Raw genomic sequence first — 13387 nt, 5'->3', positions numbered from 1 at the left:
GGAAAAAAGCCGACAGCTAAATTGTACTTGTGGTATGCTTATAACTTGTCAACTCAAGAAATAAACTGATTAACCAGAACTGGGGATGTAGCTTCATGGTAGAGTATTTGTGTAGCATGTGCCAGGCCCTACATTCCATCTCCAGTACCACAAAACACACACACACACACACACACACACACACACACACACACAGAACACCAATTAGCCCTATGAGGAAAGGGGGACTGAAAGGAAGTTAGTCCAAATAAACATTTTTCCTGAGTGGTAGAGCTATGACTGTTCATCTCTCTTACTTTTTAATTTTGTAGATGTTTCTATGAATAGATATGACAACAAGACAAAAAATATTTTAAAAAGAAAAATCAAGCCTTCCATAACTACTCACTGCTGCCAGGGAGCTTTAGAAAGATGCAAAGGACCCTCCCTACATATGTGGACTTTCCTCCCACCTCACCACCCACTTCCCCAGACTCCTATAAACACCCTTCCTGCCATAATTAATGACTTTATGTTCCCAGAATCTGTCTGATGCCCTTCACCTTGGTGTGTCTGAGTGCCTGGGGTGTGCTTTCCTGATCTTCCTTCTCCCACTGGAATGCAGCCCACGAAGGCATGGGTTTTTCTTGGTTTTGAATCACTGTTGTAACCCCAGTCCCCAGCAAATCTCTGGTACATTGTCAATGCTCCATAAACATTTCCTGAAAGGCACTGACATCCTGCTCACATGTAGCCTCCTTCCTAATGTCATCCCTAGCTACAACCCTCAGCTGGCCCATACCTCCATCAGGAGTCACCTGTTCACACCTCTGAATTCCCCTAAGATCATAGCATATACCTCATCTAATAGAACATTTGCCATGTTACATCATTTCTCCCTGACCACATTTGCAGCAGCCACATGGATAAGTGATGAACACACATGCCTGAGAGTTTACGTGTCCCCTTCCTTTTCCTCACAACCCTAAGAAGTAAATTAATCTGCATTTTACAGATGAAGAAACTTGAGGCTTATAAGGTTAAGGAACACACTCCCATGATTACTGAACAGAAAAGCCATCTGATTCCAAAGTCCAGACTGTGGGGTAAAATGCCAGTTTGTGTGTTTTATATAGTAGACTGGAAACTTTTGAGGGCAGGGAAAAACATTTTCCTACTCTTTGAAAGCTGACTAGTACTGCTTTACTTACCAATCAGTCAAATATCTGCCAATTTAAAGCATAGGAAAATGTCGTTAATGCAGACAGACTAATTCACAGTGTGAAATAGTCCTAGACCTACACAATTGGAAGTTTAAATGGTCTGTCTAGAAAAATAAGGGTAATAAAACTTTCAAGTTTATTCAAATTAACACTTGGCTATGTAAAGAATTTAAGGACCCAACTATTGCCAAAGTCTCTTTTTAGCCATCCAGAACTACATCGTTATGAAGTGATAGTGAACTATTGTTCTTATGCATTAACTTAGATTCCCTAAAATCCTTTATTGGACAATGTCAAATTTGTGTTACAGAACGTATTTCAAAAATCTCTTTTAGGCCTATCGTCTGTCAGTTCTGTGCAATTCATTATGTTTGTACTTTCATATTTTAAAACTGTCCCTATAATTCCCTACATTAGGTGACTTTTCATAATCCAAACTAATGAAATTTTTTTTGTACCAAAAGAATATCATAGACAGTTTTAGAAATAGTATTTCTGGGGCTGGGGATGTGGCTCAAGCGGTAGCGCGCTTGCCTGGCGTGCGTGCGGCCCGGGTTCGATCCTCAGCACCACACACAAACAAAGATGTTGTGTCCGCCGAAAACTAAAAAATAAATATTAAAAATTAAAAAAAAAAGAAATAGTATTTCTGGACTTCATTCATTTCTGGCAATCAGGAGAAAGATTTCTGTCCCCTGGGTGTTGTCTGGGGACCTCCCCCAGCATGTGGACCCTGTGATGTTTAACACTCATCAACGGCTTGTCTGGGTTCGCTGCTGGTGAATTTCCAGCCAGCTGATGCACACAAATTAGCAGTTCCTACATGAGCCTCTCCCCTTCCTGGGTCTAATTACGCAGGCGACAATGGAATATTTATTTATAAGCAGTTCTGACTACATGTGTACCAATGAAGGGAATGCAGTATCTTACCCAGTAAAATTAATGTGCTCAGGGAAAATAACACAGAAGTGCAATCTGTAAGAGTCTATCAGGGGCACAATCCAGGAGTAGCATTAACCTTCACACAGCCTTCTGCAACCCACAGAGCACTTCGTCTCTCCTTTTCTCATTCACCTCTAAAATCTTCATAGTTTGCAGACTGAAATGAGCAAGGCCACCAACATGAGAGCAGCATTTGAACACACAATCAACTCAGATTGTACCAGGGATGATTTTGGAACTTCTGCCTGTTCCCTTGAAATCTAGCTTCTCAGCCCCACAAGAAAACTAGAAACCTCCTGCCAGCTTGTGGTTATCATCAAGTTTATAGAAGTGTCTCCTATGGGGAAAAGACCACTTGGCAAGGACTGTGAAGACAAGGTCCACATTACCATCTGCCAAGATGGGTGGCTATGGTTTGAGAATCTCTACTTCCTCATCTGTAAAATAGGACCCCATGGAGTAGAGCCCTAAACCTTCTTGACAACATGAAAGGCCTGTGTCATAATTTTCAAAGTGAAACACCACACTGAGGATAAAATACTCTTAGGTTTTTTTTTTTTTTTTTTTTTTTTTAAGGAAGAAAACATCCCTTATGGCCTAACCTATTAGATCAGTGGGTAGTTATTGTACCCCTGGCACTCTCTAGGTACTGGGAACACAAAGTGAATTAAAGCCAAGGCCCTGCCTAAGAATGCTGCCCTCTCCAATCCAGTGAGAGGAGAGATCCATAAACAAATGACTAGATCAAATGTGATACACATGGAGGCTCTCATCCATTTTTTTTTTCTTATTATTTTTTGGACACTGGTAGGGGAAACTGAAGGGATCTCAGAAGAGGCAAGGTGGAGCCAATGCTGGAAGCTTACCATGACTGAGACAGGACAGGAAACACTTCAGGCACAAGGCCCAGCATGGGTAAAAAGTGGTATGAAAAGGAATAGTGTTTTAAGAGAATAGAAGTGTTTTAAGAGAATAGAAGTGTTTTAAGAGAATAGAAGCTGTTGAGGAAAGCTGGAATGGGCAGGGCCAGGAAGGGCAGGGGGAGGGTTGGGACCAGACGCAAGTAGGTAGCCACACTGCTGCCCAGGTGACCTCACTTCATTCTTACCCAATTAGTAAAGCAAGGGTTACAGCCCATAGACACCAGGGGTCAGGGAGTATGTGAGTGATTGTAAGCCACATGGTTACTGTGCTCTTGACATTTTGAAGTTAGCCCATATGTCTCTCATCCCAGATGTGGAACACCTATAAAAAACTTAAATGTAGTATTATTACATAAAGCAATTATATATAACATAATTATAACAAGATTATATTATAAAAATATGTTAATGAGTAAGCTCTAAGTTATTCCCAACCTATCTTAATGCAACTGTGTCAATTTTATCAAAAATTGAAAAGTTGGGGCTTAATGGGGTAAACAGGGATGAGACAGAGAGATATATGGTTAAAAACAAACCAAAATGGTATAAAGAAAAATAAGTGAGGATCCTAAAGAGATAAGGCTATGATTAGAAATGTGCCTGATACTGGGCATAAATTGGTTCTAGTAAAAATAATATATCATCTGCTTAAGACATAATATCCCCAAACTATTGATTTATCTATTATGTGCCACATATCACCAGTCTGAAGAGGAACTGGTCTTAGCTTTGAGGGTTTGCAAATTAAAAAGGAAAAAGAAGTAAAGACATCATTTAACACTGGGGCATACAGGCTAAGAGGGTGAACACGCAGGGCACTCAGGATGAGCAGATCCAGGAAGACATAGGAAGGCCAAATGGGGTTCATTCTCAAGAGAGCAGATGTTTAATCCTAAAATTGAATAAAGAAAAAAAAGGGGATGAGGGCAGGATACTTCAAGAGGGAGCAGCAAGGCAAGAGGGCCAGAGAGGACAGCTGGGAGGCAGAGTCAGGGAGGGATGCAGAGGAGGCTGCGGGTGTCAATCGGAAAACCCAATACAGCAACAGGCAACAGGCACTGTCCCAGAGGATGATGTACCTTTTGGAAGAAAAGGGACTTTTTATTCACAGTTTCCTCTGTCCAGTGTAAAGTACTTTGAAATATGGGCAATCATCACTGGTATGTCAGATGCCTACATTAGCTTCCTGTTCAGTAATTCAGGAGAAGAGTACAAGATTTAGCCACAGGAATTTCTAGAGGACTTTAACATAAGGTAAACTCACCTGGAAAATGATCCCAAGGCAGACACCTTAACGAAGGCATCATAATTATTCTGCACAAGCCCTCAGCAGCTCTGGCAGCTTAAACTGCTAAGGAGGCTGGAGGAAATGCGGGCACACCCCTGAGGAGGGGCCTCAGTGGGGTGTGTTACATTCCTTTGAAAACAGGGCCCCTGCTATAATTTGTGTAATCAGACCAGAGATTGGACTCCAGAACTCTGCTTCCCATTTATTACAATATCACACTCCTGCCCAGGAAACCCCACCCAAGCTTTTGTTTGGAATTCCTTTCCTTGATTAGGTGTAAGTCCTATTATTCCTGCCACTCAAAAATAACACAAGGGTCTGATGAAGTTGCAATGTACAGCCCAGCCAGAAACCTGCCTTCCCCCAATGAGGCTAATCCTTTTTCTACTCTCCTGTTTTAGAATGATGTGTTTTTTTTTTCCTATTCTATAGAGACGTGGGGACAGTCGGTAGAAATGGAAAGGCAAATAAATCATTGTTCCTCTCTGGAAAGAGACTTGCAAGTCAGTGATCCTCCCAGCCTGTGTCCACAGACCCCCTCTCTGCTTGCGGGCCTCTGTTCACTGAGTACATGGAAAGGGGTGATGGGGGCCTCAAGTCCCATCACCCAATCTTTACAAATGCTGTTCTTGGCAGAGCTGCCCTCATCCCCTACTTCCCAACAGGAGTAGTAGTGCCGAGCTGCCATGTTATCCGACTGCTTTCATTATGCAATTCAACTGAGTCCAACCCCAAAAAAGAGCTGAACTGGAGGGCAGGGATCATCATCCAAAATGCTTGATAATTCTTACAACCAGAGACAGGGGATGTTGGGCAATTTCACTTACAAACATTAAGTAGTAGAGTTGGGAGCAAAGGATCAATCACTTTATCTAGCAAATATTTGAACAATGTAAGAGACATGTTTTGTGGTCTGTTCAGCTGAAGGGGGCTGCCTTGGGTATCTGGTGACCTTCTCTACTTGCTTATTCCCCCCAGTTATCCAAGCAGTGCAGAGCCCCCACCCCAAGGCAGTTAATCCATTCCTAGGCTATAGATCTAACACAGTGTGGCCTGACTCAAACAGGCCAGCTCGACCTGTGGGGTTCTTTCTGAACCCAGTAACTGAGTAATCCCATTTGGTAGAACTCTAGCTGGGTGTCTGGAAGCTTATGAAATCACCAAGACTGGGGCAGGCACAGAGGGCTACAGCAAACTGGTAAGCAACCATAACCTTGCAAATTCATCTGTAGGAAAAGAAGAGAAATCATACTCTTAAAAGAGGGACCAGAGAGGTAGGAGCCCAAAAGGCACCCTGGCTATCTCAGCCTAATTCCTGAGATTCCAATGTGCTTTATTTCCAAAGACACACAGTAGTGCTATCTCAGCTAGTGTGGAAACTCTGCAGTAGATGGCTACAGATCATGGAAGCACAGGTATAAGAGAGCACTGAGGTACACAATGTATTTGTGCAGAGCACAACTCACTGAGGGCCAGATTTGCCAGAGAACTCATAAAAAACAGGTCTCCAACTTGGCCATTGGAAGTAGGAAGGGTGTGGCTGAACATTTGAGGGCATCTTGATAGTCCTACAGTGAAACTAAGTTTCCTTCCAATCATTCCTCTGGGCTCAGCCCACATCCACTTAGACCCCGCCCATGCAAACTCGGGAGAGTCTTGCAGGCAAGCTCTCCTGCCTCTACTTCCGGTGATCCTAGGAAAATACAGTAATCCCCAGGGAAGGCTGTTTGGAGCTCTCTCAACTAATCTGCACAAGATACTAAAGGACTCCTCCCTCCAAACTATTCTCCTTCATTATCAGACAAAGGAAAAGGAGATAGTCACTCATAGGGGATCAAATGGGACTGAGAACATGTGACACTGGAATGTGCCACCACCAAACATGAAGGACTGTGGAGCTGATGTTAGATAAGCAGCAGATGGAGGAGAGCTCTCTGTCCTCCTTCTTCTTGACTTAAAACTGGACATAGGTTTACAAAGACAAAGACACCCTGCCCTCTTCTACTAAGTTAACAAAGGTCAATCATTGAAGGCAACTTTGGACCCTTATGGACCTGGAGATGGCACCAGAGGAATCTCCATTAACAGGTTTAATTAACTAGTCTTTATCTTCTAATTGTTGGCCTTCCCCCAAGTTGGTGCCCACAGAGCCTCAAAAGTCCTTTCCCTTTGTCTTGTTACTTCTCTAAAAACATATTAGTCTTTGCTGAAAATGCTAAATAAGCTGGAATTCAAAGTCACTCTATGAGAACTGGTTATTCCCTAGGTGTCTCCCATGTATATTTGAAATACATATGGTAATAAATGTTTGTTTTTTGTCTTATTAATCTGTCTTTTGTTGTTACAAGGTCCATTCCAATTAAGAACCCATGAGGACTGGAGGAAAAATATATGTTCTTTCCTTACAAGAATTATATCCTAAACTTATATGACAGGTGTTTGGGGGAAGGATGGGCATGGAGATGAAAAACAAAATCAGTGAGGAACAAGCAGATGGTTAAGGAGCATTTGTCAAAAGAAATATGACAGGCACACAGCTAACCCAATCCCATGCTTGCATTCTCCAAATGCTATAAGACTAGTTGAGGAAATCACTCCTAACTCCTACATGCAAGGAAGTCTTTCTTGAGAAATACAGTTGAAATAGAAGATAAAAGCTGGAGCCCCACAATCCTGCAGATCTGAGGTGCCTCTGCAGAACACATGAAGCTCCAGGAATCACCTCTGCAAGTCCTTTCATTTTCAGTCTTAGGACTCATAGCTTTCAACACACACACAGTAATCTGAAATTTACCTACTAAAAGTTCCCAGACAACAGGATCTATTAGCAAAAAGGAATGATTGTTTACAAGGTTCCAACTTACACTCTGAAAAACTGACTCCAAATGCACTAAGCCCACTCTTTGGCAATCCAGATATAGGGGTTCCAACTATGTAAAAAATTGTCAGAGCCCTCAGCCACCACATTGTATCTCATGTGCCACTCTTTCTATTTGGTACTTGACACCTCTAAATTCACTCTCAAATGTGCAGTCCCCAAAATCCTTTTGTATCTGACAATTAGTATGGATTTGGTGAATTTCAACCCTATCATTTTATTCTCAGGGCCCACTAGCATCTCCTTCCAGAGACTCCAGCCCAGTCTGATCACAGCCACTGGCTAGACCTCTATCTCACTCCCAACCTCCTTCAGAAAAAAAAAACAGCAGTTGGTTCCTAGAAGCCATCCTTTCTCAAAGTGTGCTCCTACATTTCTTCAAGAGGTTCAGTGGTCCAGTAAGTCCTCCCATACTTTAACATGCTCTATACATTGTGACTTCCTTAGAGGAGAGACAAGTATGAGAATCCTAATGAATGAAACTTTCTTTTTCTTCTCATATCTCACATCACTGTCATGCCTGCAGGCCTAGAATCTAGCAGATTATAATCCGATACAATAATCATTTAGAAAATGGCATTTTGGTAACAGTTATACTCAGCTGGCTGTGATTATACATCCCTGTAGTCCCATCTACTGTAGAGGTTGAAGAAGGAGAAGCTCAAATTCAAGACCAGTCTGGCAATTTAGCAAGACCCTGTCTCAAAATATAAAATAAAAGGGGCAAGGGTTGTAGCTCTACCTATAAATATGGCAATCCAACCTTATTTTACATTTTACTAAAGAACATGCATAAAAGATGTTTATTTCTATAAAATAATGGAAAGAACTACAATTTCCCAGATGGGAAAGGTATAATATTACAAGATGGCAATTCTCTCTCAATTCATTTATAAAGTATAATCCAACCAACATCTCAACAGGATATTCCATTAAACTTGAAGAGAAAGTTTCAGATAATTAAAATCATCTAATTAAAAAATGAGAGGAAACTCTGTGACAGAACTAATACTGTGAGGTTACAGTAACTAAAGCAGTATGATATCATCATAGAAATAGTCAAATCATCACCAGAACAACATGGAGAGTCTAGAAAACAAACATGTAGAATACAATAAGTTATAGCTTTATCACTATCATATACACATTCTAGGTGAGTAGGAGATATAAATACTACAAAAATCATGAAACTACCAGAAAGAAATACAAAGAATATATCATTTATATTCACAAAGCTCAGCAGCCAAAGAAAATTTGTGATGTAGTGACACAGTAGTTAAAATCTTCTATATTTCATTAACAAATTTCAAAGACAAACAACAAAGAGCCATTATTTGCAAAGGATTTTCTTGAGGAGGGATACAATTAACCTGATCTATGATTTTTACTCTAAAGCTTTCTATAATATTTAAATCTTATATGACAAGTGACAATTCAAATATAATTAATGATATATATAAAAACTCCTTTAACACACTGGAAAGTTTAACATAAAGGAACATATCCTTTTATAAATGTTCAAAAACTAGAAATTAGTGGAGTAAAAAAATGCTTGCTCACTATTTTTTAGGAATAAAAATAAAAGAAGAATGTGGATAACTATCTGAGATATTTTTCTTTAAACATTCTTCTCAGTGCCTCTCCCATAGATGCTTTGGAAGAGAAACTGCACACTTCAAAGGGTATGTGTCTCTAGGTTTCAGATGATTATCTCAAAGTCTGTACAGTGCACAAACAAAAAACATCCCAAGAGTAAACTAAGAATCTCATGGGGAAGAGATATAATAATTCCTAACCTATGGGAAGGGTGTTTTGTTTTGGTTTTTCCTCTGTAAGTCAGACAGAATTTACAGCCTTCAAAAATTCTATCAATTTCTCCTAAGAAGCGCAATGTAAAATATTTTTAAAATCTACATCTCGGCCAACTCCTCATTTTCTCAGCACCTACAGAAAGAATTTTGGGGATCTTGCTAGGGGGCTGAATTTGAGATAAGGGAGAAATGTTATCATGCCATGATACACCCTTACTGGGCCTCAGTGATCTCCTGGGCCTGTCAAGTAAGGAAACTGACAGGCTGGCTAGTGGGCCACTAAGCTCCATCAGGAGCAGCATCCAATTCTTTCTAGAAAACAGTCCTTCCTGGCTTTGATAAAGTTCTGCTTTTCACTTTACTCTCTCCCAAGTAGAAAAAAAGACAGCCCCAACCCTTTACAATTCCTCCATCTCCCCGCCCAATCTCAGAAACAACCTACCTACTCACCTCAAAGGTCTGTAGCTCTCCTGAGTTTTTCCATCAGTCACAACCACTAACAATCTCATTCCTTTCCAAGGGACATTGTTATTATCTCTAAGTCATAGTAAGTTAAAACTAAAGCTTTTAGATGTTAAATAGGGCTTAAAACTTAATCAACACAGCTGGTACAAGATGCCACTTTCTCCATCCAGAACAAGGGATGCTCATCATGCTCCAACTGGTCCCTGTGTTGCCAGAAACACACAGTGAGCCTCAACCATTCTCCAGTGTCCTCTAGTCTCAGGCCATGGTGACAGGGACAGAGTTTAGAGGAGCACTTGGAAGCTAAAGTGTTCCTCACATAGTAATCATTCCACAGACAACTGATGTACTAATGTAGATTAAGCATCCTCATTGACCCTGGATAATGTTTACCCAATTGCATCTACTCATTCACTACTTTTCTATCTCAAAAGTGAATCCTTATAATCCTCTGTCAAGTCTAGTGAGAGAAAAGAAGAAAAGGGAAAGGTTGAATTCTGTACTGTTCTGTAGCCTTAGCTATTGGCAAAAAAATTTAAAAGATTAGATTAAAAGATATTTATCAAAACCTAGTTACATAGCACAAAATTAAACAGTAGCTATAAACATACACCATTTATATAACTTCTCTCCTGACAAATATTTTAATAAATATTTTATGAGTAACAAGGAAGAATTTTTCTGCTTAAGTTTCTGTGGTAAGAAAGAATAAAGCAAAGAGTACATAATAGGCAAATATTCAATATTTAGTTATTAAATTATAGGCATAAATGCATTTATTTTATGTGCATCATCTAAAATAGCTTAAAACAACATAGACCTAATTCTTAATATCCTTGAGGAAGAAGTGGGAAAAGGTGAGAAAGAGGAAGATTTTCAAACTCTATTTTAAACATCTACATAACCTGAATTTTCTCTCACATATATGTATCACTTTTGTCATTTTTCAAACAAAAAAATGCAGTATAAAGCAAAGATGCATTGAAGCTTACATTGTAAATTGGCATAACTTTTTAAACAGTATGTAAAAGCTTTAAAAATGTTTATGTCCTTTGACTCATCAACTATTTTATAAGTTTTCATAATGTAGCTATATTTTTTATATAAAGAAAAACAACCTAGTTGCTTAACATATCACATGAGCTCTTTCAAATGTAGGCTCTACAAATATAAGCTAGAATAGCAAAGTCAATTTTCATTCTTTTCACTAATTATATTCTATATAGTCTCTGTGAATTAGCAAATATTAAACTATTACTCTAAGGAGAAATAAAAGGTTAAGTCCCTACGAGCTTCTGGTTACAATGTTTTTCTCAACTGATCAATGCATAACTGTGTTTTGTGTGTGTGGTTTTTTTGTTTGTTTGGTTTTGTTTCTTATCTTTTTTTAGAAAAAGGAAAAAGAAGCTTTATTGCTTTACTAACAAAAGAGAAACACAGGGGACTCCTGTCCCAAAGGCTGTGATACTGCCCATTAGCAGAAACAAGGGGATTTTAAAGAGGTGATTCAAAGGCTACATTCCTCATGTTCTCTGCTGGAGTTGTAATCCACTTGTTAGTTTGAGAGAGTGTGTGTGCTTTTTAAAAGACACTTTAGTCAGCACAGTGGTCCATACCTATAATCCCAGCGGTTTGGGAGGCTGAGGCAGGAGGATTCCAAGTTCAAAACCAGGCTCAGCTACATACCGAAGCCCTAAACAACTCAGAGAGACCCTGTCTCTACAGAAAATACAAAAATAGGACTGGGGATATGGCTCAGTGGTTAAGTGCCCCTGGGTTCAATCCCTGGTATGGAAGGAAGGAAGGAACTTTTTAAAATATATATTGTTGATTCATTAACATTGAGCTCATGACCTGAGTCAGGCTTATCCAAAACTAGTGTTTTCTCCTGGGACATCACAGCCTTCTTGAGCTTATGAACACTAGATAGCATGTCAGCACTACTCTTGGGGCCATTTTAAACAGTGAAATCAGCAAAAAGTATAAAAATGCAAAAACCCATGGCACTAAATGGACTGCAAAAAAGGAAAGCTGTTTATAGTATGAGAGCTCAAACAAGGCAGCAGAGCATTTCCTTGGTGGACGTCAGCTGGGAAAGGGTGCATTGGTCAACTCAAATTTTTCACTGCTGTACAAGTTCTCAGATGACTGCTGATGTTCCAGGAGTGTTGATTTTGGATCACAAATGTATTTTAGCAAATTCTCAAGCATGGAATCTATGAATAATGAAAATAAATTGTATGGATTAGCTTTAATAATTAGAGCAAACTTCTTAAAAGGTAAGTTAATAGCAGAATAAAAATATAGCCCATAAAAAGTTTGCCTCTGATAATGTAATGGTTCTTAACCAGGGTTTATTTTGTTCTCCAGGGAACATCTGGCAGTATCTAGTGACATTTGTCAAAGCTGGGTCTAGTAGGTACAGATCAGAGTGGTACAATACATCCAACAATGTACAACACAGCCCCCAACAACAGAGAATTAATCTGGCCCCAAATGTCAGAGCTATTAGAATTAAGAAATCCTGTGCTAACTGACCTACTAATGTCAATTTTTTTAAAGTGTATTTTTCTATACCTTCCATCAACCCACACTCTAATGTCTAAAACAATAAATAATTAAATGTCAAGGATGAAGCAACTCAGCTTCATTGCGTGGTGACCCTGTACTTTCAAACTGAACTAATACAATGTTATTAAATGCAATAGAATACACAAAGCAGTTAAAAGCTATATTTCCAAGTGTGACATTTCCAGTCACTGCCACTAAGCTATCATAGTGCTGGGTAGCTCCAACAATATCATAAAACAGAGTCAGTCTGAAATCTCATTCTTATTTTAATGCCATGTAAATAAAAATCATTGCACAGGAAGTCAGAAGTGTAATCTATCATATACTATCCACAGGTGGAAAATCAAGCTCACTCCAGGAAATCATCAGTTAGTTAAGAATACTTGGAGAAGCTTCTTATTCTTACCATGTCTGAGAGAGAAAATTAAAATATCTTGCTAATCTTAATGATTTTAAGAAGAAGTTCTGAAAATATCCTTAATTGTATAAATGCTGGACTCACCCCATTTGATTCCCCCTGTGTGGATTCAGTGTTACACATTTGTCCATTCTTGAATTGATCATACTTATAATATTGAATCAAGACATTTGCAAAGTAGCCTCAAAAGTTACTCAAGAGCACTCCAAATTCACTGAGCTAACCTAACTCCCAAAGGAAGATGAACAGACTAAGAAATTCACTTAAAGTTTGGAACCTGGATTTTTGACTGCATGAGAGTTAAGAGCCAAGTCATTATTTTGAGTCATTTTTGTCTAGAAAGATGGTTTAGTTCAACTGTATAAAAATAACCTTAAAATATAATTTCCTGTTCTAAGTAGGCTCTGTTGAAAATTATATGCTCTGCTGGCAAATGCCTTCAACTTCCTGCAGGTCCTATTGACCACTCAGATCTGCAAACTTTCCCCCATCCTTCTTTGCCTCCCTGACCATACTCTCCAGACTCCTTCTGTTCCTCTGCCCAGAGTATATTTTCCCTCAACCCTCCTAGCCCCACACCTACCTCCTGCACCCAAGACCTGATACTTTAGCTGGTTCTGATGGTAATTGCAAGAGAGTTGGACACAAAAATGCAATTCCCAGACTACATTCCCAACCTACTCAGCAGAATCTCAGGTGGAAAGTTTGATAAATCTGAATTTGCATTCTACCTTCCATTTATCTAAGAAGTATATCTCCAGCCATGGAATAACACCTGGGCCTTCCTGAAATAATATTGCACCCTTGATTCATTTATCATGTTTCCTCTGCCCTAAATGCCTGCCCACTGCTTCAACCCAGCCTTCAAACCCTTTTAAAACATCACCTC

At 39.5% G+C, this 13387-nt stretch overlaps 1 protein-coding gene across 3 annotated transcripts in view; it reads right to left on the bottom strand.

Moving 5' to 3' along the window:
• Positions 1–13387, bottom strand: part of Tln2 (talin 2) — a 405661-nt gene that overhangs the window by 254832 nt on the left and 137442 nt on the right. Inside the window, exon 1 of one of the 3 annotated variants that reach the window (XM_071608340.1) lies at positions 4332–4404. The exons of the other annotated variants lie outside the window; for them this stretch is intronic. The gene's annotated coding sequence lies outside the window, so the exon portion shown is untranslated. Of the gene's footprint in view, positions 1–4331; positions 4405–13387 lie in introns of those variants that run through there. 3 annotated transcript variants of the gene reach the window in all.

This window comes from Marmota flaviventris, chromosome 2 (assembly GCF_047511675.1).
Source record: "Marmota flaviventris isolate mMarFla1 chromosome 2, mMarFla1.hap1, whole genome shotgun sequence".
Classification (NCBI taxonomy): Eukaryota; Metazoa; Chordata; class Mammalia; order Rodentia; family Sciuridae; genus Marmota; species Marmota flaviventris.
This window is presented reverse-complemented; position numbering and strand designations above follow the sequence as displayed.